The sequence below is a fragment of the Lissotriton vulgaris genome, chromosome 5, assembly GCF_964263255.1.
Source record: "Lissotriton vulgaris chromosome 5, aLisVul1.2, whole genome shotgun sequence".
NCBI classification, from domain to species: domain Eukaryota; kingdom Metazoa; phylum Chordata; class Amphibia; order Caudata; family Salamandridae; genus Lissotriton; species Lissotriton vulgaris.
Window position 1 is genome coordinate 1,912,542,998 of NC_141693.1, and position 12,337 is coordinate 1,912,555,334.

Here is a 12,337-nt window from a genome sequence, read left to right on the forward strand (position 1 = left end):
AAAGCAGTCAAAGGAAAAAGATGGCGTTTAAATTCAGAAAAGCCATGCTAACATAACATACACGCATAAGGTGTCCCGAATCCACACAACAAAAGTCTTCCAATTCATCTAAGGAGCTTTTTAAAATTGTTAATTGACCACGGAACGAAAATTTAACAACATTCTAAAGAAATATGCAATGGGCTAGACTCATTCTTCAAGAGCAAGGTGGAAAATATCTAGAATTCCCTCGCCCTAAATCCACTGAGCAATTAGGCACCCCGGAGGACCCCAACAGCACTATAAACCTCCCAAGGAAGGGAGAACAAGCAGGACTCTCCACTGCCCTATTCCTCCCCAAAATGAGTGAAGAACTGTTGGGCTCCCTGTTACAGAATATGAAATCCAGCTCTCCTCTAGACCCGGCCCCACCCCATATTCTTGCCCAGGGCGGCAAAGCTATCCTAAGCCAACTTTCCAATCTAATCACTCTCTCCTCCGACCGAAAATGGCAAGGTTCCCAAAGAGTGGAAGCACGCCATCATTAAACCCCTGCTGAAGAAGCCCCAACTGGACTCTGCGGTTCTGGCTAACTATCGCCCAATATCCCTGTTGCCCATTCTGGGCAAGATCGCAGAGAAACACGCGAACAGCACAATCTCTTGTTTCCTTGAAGATAAGATCATACACCAGACCCAGATGGGATTCAGACCAAAACACAGCACGGAGTCAGCACTGCTTGTGGTCACTGAAAAACTTAAATACATCTTAGACCAAGGGAGAGCCACAGCGCTTGTATTATTGTATTTAAGCACGGCGTTCGATTCGGTGGACCACACAGTACTGATCCAAAGGCTTGAGGATGTGGTAATTAGAGTAACAGCTTACCAGTGGGTGGCTTCATTCCTAAGGGGAGATCCTTCCAATGCATGGAGGCCGGAATCACGTCAGACTCCCTCTCAGCACCATGGGGAGTCCCTCAAGGATCCTCCCTAAGCCCAACACTCTTTAACATATACCTTAGCACCCCTGCCCACATAATACAGCAATTTGGCCTCTCCATCGTGTCGTATGCCGATGACATGCAAGTAGTTGTCTCAATCTCTGATTCCCTTAACTCCGACCATAGACAACTAGTCCCTTGCCTGGAAAAAATCGGATCCTGGATGGCTGACTGTAGCCTTAAACTGAATGGGGACAAAACCAAGCTAACGATCCTGGGCAGCAACATCTACCCTCGCTTGGAGATACCCTGGCCATCCAATTGGGGGCCGCCCCCACCTAAAACAGCTATAAAGATTCTAGGAATGTGGCTTGACCAGAACCTAACGATGGAGGCCCAGGCCAAAAAACTATCTAGTACCTGTTTTGGGATACTTCGTTTGATCAGAAAAATAATGTCCTTGCTCCCAGAAAAATCGAAGAAGACGGTAGTACAGGCAATGGTGGTACTGAGGCTTGATTTCTGATGAATCCTACCAGATTCAAGAGAGCCTGGTGGGGTGGAAGGTCTTTCGCCCACCTGGTACCTAAACTGTGGAACAGTATGGATACGGAACTCCGACTATGTGAAAACGAAGCGTCCTTCAAAAAAAGACTCAAAACATGGCTTTTCCCCTAAACTCATGCGTAACATTTGCTTGTCCTGTTTCTTCTCAGTGCTGGGATGCCAAAGGGGAGCCATGCACTTTTCAAATCCCCTAAACCTAAACCTTTATCACCTATATGAAAAAAAGGTTGATAACGTTCTCCAGGCTCAGTGAATGCATCAGTCACCCCATCCATTGTGATGATCATAACAGCGGGTTCTAGGAGGCTGTATCAAATATTCATCTTTCATAGTTGAGGGCAAATGGAACTTGACTTTTTTCCTGAGAATATTAGTTTCATATGATTAAACCGCAGCCAAGGACATAATGCTACCCTTATACTCAAGCGGGCCAGAGCGCTTAGGGCCTGCAATAACACCCTTATGCATTGGTAGCGTAACAGACAGACTATGACCAGAGTGGTGTGAGTCCGTGGGCTGAGATTTAGAACATAGTCTATATACCAATTGAAATTCGAGAGATAGATAACATTTCAGGCCTATTAATGTAGGCAGGAGCTCCGGGGGGCGGAGCTAGCCGCGACACGAGATGGCTGAATAAATCATCCTCATCCTGCGCTATATCGGGGGACCTCATCCCAAAACTGACAACTGCTACTGCACTAACATATCCACCACGATCGGTGAAAATCTGAAGCCGATAACTGGCATGCGGGCAAAGTTTTCGGACCTGAAAGTTAAGGAGGCCTGCCGAGATCCGCGACGAGCAGTGCACAGGCCTGGAGTGGCGGGGCAGCCCGAGACGCAAAGCACGTACGCTGGTTCGCGGTAAGTTGGACGACCCCCCGGCAGAGATAAGGCTCCGGAGCTCCCGATTTGAACAAGAGTCTCTGCGCCCCCCACCTCAGCTGATTGTACTGGGAGACGGAACGGGACCAAAGAGAAACGTCTGGCATCGTGTCCGGGCTAAGCAGCGAACGCCGTGAAGAACATTGGAGAGCCTCAGCAGAGGTAACACGGGACGGCGGACACAGGCTGCAGTGGATGGAAACCCTGCATGGGGCTCATTAACAAACAGCTGGAGGGGCGGTGCGAACAGGCCCGAAAACCACAGTTGGGCAGCTGAGATCACACTGCTGTCAGTCAGGCCCATCAGCTCCATCGCTTGGAACCGGGTACAATTAAAAGAATATATTCAGCACATCAGGACACTGCTGTGGTAGCATTCTTCGGGAGTGGTGAGTGGAGGGGCTAAATTAGTGGATATCACAAGACCAGCAGGTGTGCAGAGTCCATCTTAATCACCCCATAGTCAGCATACACAGGGCACTAGTGGTGGAGTGGAGGATATTCTTTAGAGCCCGTGATGCACAAGCGGATACGGAGTAAATGAGGGAACCAGGTGCCAAGTGACCAGTAGGTTAATGGGCCATTAACACTGCGAACGCAGGGGTCACAAATACCCACCTAGACAACCACAAAGGGAACGTGAAGGCTGCTAGGAGCAACGGGCTGGAGGCAAAAAGAGCAAAGACAGCGCCGGCGAGTCTGGTGGCGTTCTCCAGGGACAGTGAACGTAGAGGTAGCCAGTGGATTATCAACGGCTAACCACGGGGAGAAGCACATAGACTACAGTGGAATCCACTACATCTGCGAAGTGTGCAGCCTATTTCTTTGTGGCGACAGACAGATGGTCACTGGCCTAACAACACAATGGGCAAACCAGACAAAAACCAGCCCAAAATAAACTTTGACGCTACAAAAAAAGTTCCGGAACAATCTGGAATGGACCAACAGGTGCTGCAGCCGGCGGCGCCAAATACGGGTGGGATCCCAGCGGACAATGTTCAGTCGATGTTCCTCACAATACAAACTGCGCTGACGAACATCGATGGCAAAATTGACTCTCTCACTCATAGAGTTGACCGCATGTCCGAACGATTGGACCGCCATACAGAGCGAATTGACATGGCAGAACATAGAATCTCCGATGTTGAAGACGCTAACAACCAAATGACCACTAAGCAGTCTGGCATGGATAAAAACTAGCCGCGCTAGCCACAAAAACTGAAGATTTGGAAGCTAGATCTCAGAGGAGTAACATACGCCTAATGGGAATTGCGGAAACTACCAACACAGGCCTAATGGAGAAGTACGTGGAACAACTCCTGATCACGCTGCTGGGAAGAGACACCTTCTTGGATGTGTTTCTCATTAAAAGGGCCCATAGATCCCTGGCTCCCAAACCACCACTGGGCACTAGACCTAGGCCCATTATTGCTAAAATTCTAAACTACCAGGATAGAGATGCTGCATTGAGAAAAGCGAGAGAACTGGGTGTACTACGGCACGAGGGAATGGATATAGCCCTATATCCAGACTTCACCCAATCAGTTCAGGAAGCGAGAAAGAAATACGGAATGGCCAAACAGAAACTCCGGGAGCTACAAATCCCTTACAATATGCTTTACCCCGCACGACTTAAGATACCGATGAAGGTGCTGTGAAAATCTTTAATGAACCCAAAGACATTATGAAATATCTACAGCTGAGGAAACCGAAAGGTGAGCGCAGAAGATCGCCGTGGGATAGGCCTCAGGACAGAGATGCCATGTCGGATGTGGAGTAAGAAACGCTGTCTATACATGGACACCTCGGTTTAAAATGACTGCGATATAAATAAGGTTCAATATTATTTGGAAGGGTGGCGGCGCAATAGCTACTACCAAAAAGTATGGAGGTAACAACGCCACTGGCGAATATCATGGCACAGAGACACAACGTGACCTAGTCAGGACAATGCAAGCTGAGACGCGGCTCGGATGTTCAGATAAGTCCAAGTTTGAAAATAAACATTCTTGTAATACCGAACTGTAGTGGGAGATAAGATGTAAATGTAGTTACATATGATATGTTGGTGCTTTGTCATAGCTACTGAAGAACTAGGAAAGGGTTGAGGTTCTCAATGAATAGTGCTATATTATGTTTTTATATGGCCCCCCCCCCTCGTCACGAGCCAACAAGGGGAAGAGTCTAGGCAGCTCCTGCCCACTTGTGTACATCACAATTGTTATTGTTTGGGAAGTTTTGCTGGTATAGATACGGGGGCGAGTTTGTTACTTGGGAAGGGACGGGGTAATGTCTTCGTTGAGGGACACACGGCTGAGTGGGAGGGGGTGGGGAAGGGGGGACAAACATGAAAATCACCGGGCAGCTACAGATGGTCACAGCAACAGAGTTAAATATTGTATGTGTTCTAAATTCCTGCAATATCTCAAGAGTAATGTTCAGCTGAGTGTTAAATATGGTGACTGATGTGAGACAGACTAGGACACTGACCTTGTCGTCATGGAATGTGCGGGGACTACAGGATCAACGAAAGATTAGGAAAGTACTTGCGTATATAGATAGACATAAAGTGGACGTGGCCTGCCTTCAAGAAACACATATAGCGCCCCATCGAGAGTGCAGGGTTGGTTATAGATGGGCACAGATATGAGCGGCATCTTCATATTCAAATTACACTAGAGGGGTGCTGATATTGATTAGACGTAATATTCCCTTTACTCTCATAGACACGATCACTGATGACCAGGGAAGATATGTTATCTTCCGTGGGAACTTTGGAGGCACAGATATCACAATTGCCTAATATTGCTGATCCACAATTTTATGAGAACATCTGCATCAAACTGAGGGCAACGCAGCCGACAGCTATTATATGGGGGGGTGACTTCAACACATGCATAGACCCATTATTAGACAGATCAGCTGGTACAGATAGACATGGTAGACGGTCGGCCAAAGCTTTACAAGACAGAATGGAGGAATGGTCGCTGGTAGATGTATGGCGGTTGCGACACCTGGGCCGTAGAGAAGGCACATGTACCTCACTGACGCATAACACCTGGTCAAGACTAGATTACTGGCTAACCACACAGGAAATCAGTACATGGGTAACGGCAGTGGAACATATACCTAAAACGCTGTCAGACCACTCCCCAGTACGAATGGAATTAGCAGTACCAACACATACACTGTTGCAATTCACATGGAGACTCCGACAGTCAGCACTGAAAGACCAAATATTTAACAGCGAGCTACGCCAAGCCATTGTAGACTTTTTTCAGATCAATGAGGGCTAGGTAGATAGTACTAGGACGCTATGGGAGGCGTTTAAAGTGACCATACGTGGACATTGCATTGGTAAACATGCAGGGATACTTAGAGATATTAGGCATCAATTGGCCATGGTAGAGAAGGATGTTCAAAAGCTGGAAGCTGGAAGCTATCTACGCAGATATGTTGCAGAACTCTATCTTAGCAGACATACGATGTAAAGTAGACACATACCATGAATTTGCAAACTCTGAAGTAAAATACCTATCAAAACACTGCAGAGCCAGAGCATATGGAGAGGGTGGTAGACCAGGCAGAATACTGTCGCACAAGGTAAAGTCAATGAATAGTAATACAGTAATAACACACATAATGAATGACCAAGACAAAATGGTGTATAATACCCCTGCTATATTGGATAGCTTCAGGACATTCTACTCCAAGCTATACACAACACAGTTCACAAAAACGAGGCAAGATGCCCATGACTATCTTGATGACATAGGATTAGCTTGGCTCTCAGACACGCATAGAGAATTCCTTGGTCATCATCTAACGGAAGATGAAATGAAAGACGCAATTAACTCACTCCCGAATGGCAAGGCCCCAGGCCTGGATGGCCTACCGGGAGAATTCTAGAAGGAATTTAGAGACCTGCTATTGCCACACTTAGCCCAGATGTATGAAGAATTCTATGAGGAAGGTGCGTTACCAGAGTCATTGAGAGAGGCATTACTGATAGCACTTCCAAAACCAGGAAAGGATCTTAAGAGATGTGAGTCTTACCGCCCTCTTTCTCTCATAAATATAGACGTCAAAATTCTTGCAAAGATCTTAGCTACTAGAATACAATTGCTTCTGGGGTCCATAGTGCTGCCGGACCAGGCAAGCTTCATCCCCACCAGATCCACAACACAAAACCTACGTACTATCTTCACAATGTACCAAAGCCTGAACCCCGAGCTGCCGGCTGCAGCGGCACTTCTAGACGCAGCGAAAGCGTTTGATTCGGTGGAGTGGGAGTTTATGCTCACCGTTCTGGCGAGAATGGGGTTCCCGCCCTCCTTTTTAAAATGGATCGCTTTACTGTACAATGAACCTAGAGCTAGAGTTAGAATTAATGGCAGCACATCACAACATATGGTCATAGGTCGTGGAACGAGGCAGGGTTGTCCACTATCCCCTATATTATTTGCATTAACGCTGGAACCATTGGCCTGTAAAATCAGACAGAAGCACCAAGAAACGGCACTGCAATTTTCTCTTCGTCCTATAGGCATTTCACTATACGCTGATGACCTGGAGCTCTACACACCTTACCCGGATGTAAACCTGAATCCATTGATAAGGGAATACATTCGATATGAACAATACTCTGGCCTAAGTATAAATTGGGAAAAATCGGTGGTGATACCCCTGACGGCAGAGACCCCACAGCCCACGTTAGATTTTCCATTAAAATGGGAGACTGGTCCAGTGAAATATTTGGGAATCTGGGTTCATCGAGACCCGGAAGTAGTCCTTAGAGAAAATCACGGAGCGGCCATGACCAGACTGGAGGAGACGGTAGATAAGTTGATTAAACTACCTTTATCGTTAGCAGACAGAATTGTACTTATTCTGGAATGTCCCAATTTGGCTCACGAATGCGTTCTTCATTAGACTGCGCACAGTGCTACAATGTCTCATGTGGGCGGGCAAGCAACCAAGGGTAAGCTGGAAAACAATCACGAAACCCTATCACCAAGGAGGGTTTGCAGCTCCTGACCTACAGTTGTACTATTACTGCGCACAAGCACAACACGCACTCTATTGGTTGCAACCTCATGCACATATACCACATATAGCGGTGGAAACAGATAGTGTCTACCCGAACCGACTTACACAATACATTGCAGACCCTGTCAGTTACTATGCCAAAGACACGATACAACCAGTTAAATGCACATCAAGGGCTTGGCACACGTTGGCAGCGCAACAAGCAAAAAAAGCTGCCGCTGTATGCACCGGCACTTCCGTTGGCGAATCACCCCAAAACTTTGGTTACACTGGAACAGAAGATGAGAAAGGAACTAGGAGAAATGGAACTATTGACAATGAGCTCGGTGTCCCCACATAATAAGTTCATCTCCTCTCAAAGCCCATCCTTATGTGCCCACCGAATGACGTTGAAAATGTTTGCATACTATAGATTAAGGGCTGCGATTAAAGACCTGTACAACACATTCCCGGCCGAACCCCCGACGCTACAGGCCCTATAGATTTTGTTATCAGCGCCAACGCGTTCGAAATTAGTAACTAGACTATATGCGGCATCCCAAAATGAACAGTGGGTGGACGCGAACAGCTCGCTCAAAAGATGGGAAGATCAGACAGGAATGACTAACTCGGAAGAAGAATTGAGCTACAGCTGTATGCAGCTGAGCTTACTCACACCAAACTGCAATTTGAGAATTATCCATTTTAAATTTATACACCAGACGTATTACACACAGGTCAAGATGCACAGGTTTGGCCTTAGAGCGGACGATAACTGTCAGAGATGCTCTGCGCTTCATGCTGATTTCCTACACATGGCGTGGGCCTGCCTTGACCTTAATAAGTATTGGAAAGAGGTGACGGACGCACTTACACACATGTTAGCTGAACATATGCCGAACTTCCCTCTGGGTTGCCTACTAGGCGTGTACAAGATTAAAGAGATTAGGAGGAGGAAGCTGCTGGCTGTGGCACTTCTGCTTGCAAAACGGCGTATAGCCATAAAGTGGGGTAGCAAACGTCCGCCCAGGTTCAAAGATTGGCTGACTGACATGATCTATTGCAAGGAAACACTGGGTACATATGAGGAGGAATTACCTCAGGCCTCCAGACCAAAAGATTTCTGGCAACCTCTCGTAGACTACTTGCAGCAACAACAAGATGGATCTTAACAGATGGTAGGATCGGGCGCACGAAGTACAAACAAATATTGCACCAGAGAGTGTTTCTTGTTAACCAGCCCTGCAGGCACATGTTACACTGAACCACTGTAAAAATTGTATAGGTACAGTTGTCTGTTGTCTTATTCCAATGTAATTGGTGTAGACCTGATGGAGAATATGTAAATGCCAGTTCAGGTACAATGATACATGATTAAAGTCAGTACTAAATGTAATAAAAAGGGAAGGAAGAACAATGTATATAAATGAAGGAATGCTGCGCACTGACTGTATATTGTTGCTGCTTTGGTGTAATAAAATAAAAAATTAAAATTTTTAAATGTAGGCAAGAACTCCAAAAGAAAGGTGATTGAATTAACGCCTCCATCTAATCCAAGCCCAAGGATCCAGATGTTATTCCCTCTGCTCCTATCTCCCAAGACAGGGACCTCTCTTCTTAGGTTCCAAAGTTCATTGCCCTCGTCTGGTGTATTAGCCTACCTGGCCTCCAAGGCCATAAGGCGTTGTTCTGCACTGTATGTTTATGATTTGAAATGGGCAAGTTCTGCATGCAAACTTTTAATTACCTGATTCTTGGAGGAGGTGGAAGCTTTCACCTGGCTTACACTAACTTTTAAGCCTTTCAATTCTGCAAACAAAGGGTCCAATGAAACCTATTGACATCCTTTGTGTGACAGGTGTAGGCTAAGGTCCTTTATGGCCAGTGGCGACTACCTCTAAAAAGAGAAGTTGCTTATGTTATTTATTTTCGGACATTCGTGACACTAGTAAGGTTGTGGGACCAAGATCTCACTAATGTAATAGCGTAATGGGACCGTCTGCCACCAGCTGTTGTATCAATTGGCCAAGAGGGTTTTGACAACCAAACTGCTCCAATATCATCAGGAATAGGAACCCACAGGGCTCTCAGAGGGGCGTAAAAAACGGCCAGTGGCAGTAGTTAAAGAGAGAGATAGCAGGGGAAGATGGTCTGGCACAATCCAAGATGGCGCTCATTTGGGCTAAGCAGCTGCTCCCATTAGATGGGTGGGAAGGATCCCGAGCGCAGTATCTGCCAACATGCAAGGTGACGGCTCACCCACTCCTGCCTTACTTCTGGCTCCATGCCCAATGCCATTCGTGGCAATCAGGGAGTGTGGGTTACGGGTACCGGAGGTGGCTTACTGTGTCGGAGGAGAAGCAGGACACAGCAGTACCAGCACCTCTGGGCCAGCCAGCGTCTTAATCTTTCCAGGGACAGTACAGCGGGGAAATAAGTTAGGAGACAAGACCATCCCTTAGTTTCTCTGTCCAGGTGCTAAACCTCACTTTGCGCAGGAGAGACAGGGGTCAAAACGGTCGGCAGATGAGTAAGCCCTCTCCAACTCTGGAACTCCGTCATGTCCCGTGGATGGCAATATTCACTTGATACCCTGGACATTATGGCAACATAGGCAGTAAAACATAGGAGCCATTTATAAGTCGGCCAACTCACTTGTGGCCAAGCTGGGCGTTCTGTTGTTCTTTAGTAAATCAATATTGGGAATAGCTAGTTTGGAGAAGGGACTAGTTTTTATAGGGGGAAGATCCTGAAGCCAAGTTTTTGCCTGAACTTTGTAATGAAATGCTCTAAATACTTGACTGATAAAAAAGACACTTTTCAGGTTTACCCAGAGGTTTTTGTTGACAAAGTCCAGATAGAACCTTCTTCACATCTCTCTCATGTTGGTGATGGTCCTTTGAGAAAATAAAGACAATTCTTCAGATAGAAGATCATTGAGTGCAAGTGAAGGTCAGAAAATATAGCATTCATGAATCTTTGAAAAATAGATGGAGCATTGCACAGGCTGAAAGGCATAACTGTATTCAAAGAGGCCAAGGGGACTTTGGAACTCTGCGTTCCACTCATTGCCTGGCTTGATGTGCATTAAGTGACAAGCGTCCCTTATATCCAGCTTGGAAAATACTTTTGCAAGGATATCCGAGAGCAAGGGCACTGGTTACTAATCTTTAATTTTATTTAGCCTCCTGCAACATATGCATGGGCATAGTTGAGTTGAATTTCTTTTGGAACCAAAAAATGATGATGCTCCAGCAGGACTGTCAATCTATTCGGTGTGTTTGGGTCAAGATAATGCATTTTTTTTTAAACAAATTTTATTGCAATTTTTAAGCTGTATACATAAATTCTGCAAAATAATTACAGTAGGTTACATAGCAGAGATAATGAATAACCCCACAGTGGTATCCCAATTAAAGTAACTAACCTCTATGAGAATAACCCTCTACCTCTCACCCTGCAAAAAAACATAATTCTACATTAGCTTAAGATCAAACAGTGCACAGTGGAACTTTGACACTTATCATACATCAGAACTACTTCCCTCCCATCCCTCCCACCAGGCATGTCTCAAATTAATCGACATTTTGGGTACATTTTGGGTCTATTAGCAGTTTCGACATGAAAACCTATCTAAGATCATGTTGTATGAGCTAAGCATAGTATTTTGGGTCTCCACAGCGTACTTAGCAGGGTGTTAAACTGACTAAGCTACTGCCTCAGGTGTTGCAGCCAGGGGAGTGTTGTCACTGACATCTAATTGGGCCTTTAGGAGTGCTACCAGTCCCTCCCATGTCCTTGCTGTCTCCAGAGCCCTCTCACTGCCCGCTCTTCTTGCTAAATGCAGCCTAACTAGTCCATCACACTCCCCACACTTAATAAATTCCTTCTCTTTTCTGTTTACATCAGGGCCCCTCAGTGCTTACCAATGCATAGTGATTTCTTGCTTAGAAAATAGGATGCACAAATCTACACATTTTCTTGTGATCTTATTTTGGGCCATGTGGGAGAACTAATGCAAGAGACATAGCCCTATAGTCAGATCTAGCTCCCTGTCAGTCATCTCGGTCAGTAAAATAACCACTTCTGCCCAATATGTATCTTAATACGTGCACCTCCAGAACATGTGGTGGAAGTCGGCATCCTCCCTGTTACAGCGCAGGCATGCTGCTGTGTGGGTTTTAAAGTATTTATTGATCTTTGCTGGGGTGAGATCGGCTCTGTGTAATACGTAAAAGTGCACTCATTGAAATCGGGCTTTCCTGGAACTCTTCCATGCACTTCCACGAGATCAGTCCAGGCCTTTTCCGGAATCTCGTCCCCCACATCTGCCTCCCATTTGAGTCGCAGCGCATTTAGGGGTGCCAGCATCTCCTGTGTCATCCGTCCATATTGCTTTAAAAGTTCCTGCCTAACCTAAGGAAGGGGGACTGGAAACACGCATCCTAGGACCGGTTTCGGGTTTTCAACCCTCATCAGCCAGGACAGTTTGGCTTCCAGTGGCATGGAGAGAACATGACCCACATCTGGGCCCTAAGTGGGATGGTAAGCCCAGATGTGGGTCCCTTGCTCACTGTGCCACTGGATTCAAGCTAGCCTAGCTGAAGGAGGGTGAAATACCCAGAAACTGGTCCCAGGATGCTTGTTTCCGGTCCAGGGAGGACCTGGCCTGGCAGTTCGGTCTGGACTGTTCCAATGGGGCACAGGGTCAAGACTGATTTGCATATGGCTGGGTCCAAACTGGGGTGGCGTAGTGGGCAAAAGAACAATGTATTTAACCCAGATCTTTTGACTGGGGGAGAATGTTTGCATTATCAGCATTCCGTCCATCCTTTGTTTGCTGCAACACTTTTCCCCCTAAGTGGGATGGGTATGCCCAGACGTGGGTTCCTTGCTCACTGTGCCACTGGATTCAAGCTAATCTGGCTGAAG

At 46.4% G+C, this 12,337-nt stretch overlaps 1 protein-coding gene across 1 annotated transcript in view; it reads left to right on the plus strand.

Moving 5' to 3' along the window:
• LOC147717704 (E3 ubiquitin-protein ligase TRIM39-like) overlaps window positions 1-12,337 on the plus strand; it is a 267,634-nt gene that overhangs the window by 213,436 nt on the left and 41,861 nt on the right. The window lies entirely within an intron of this gene.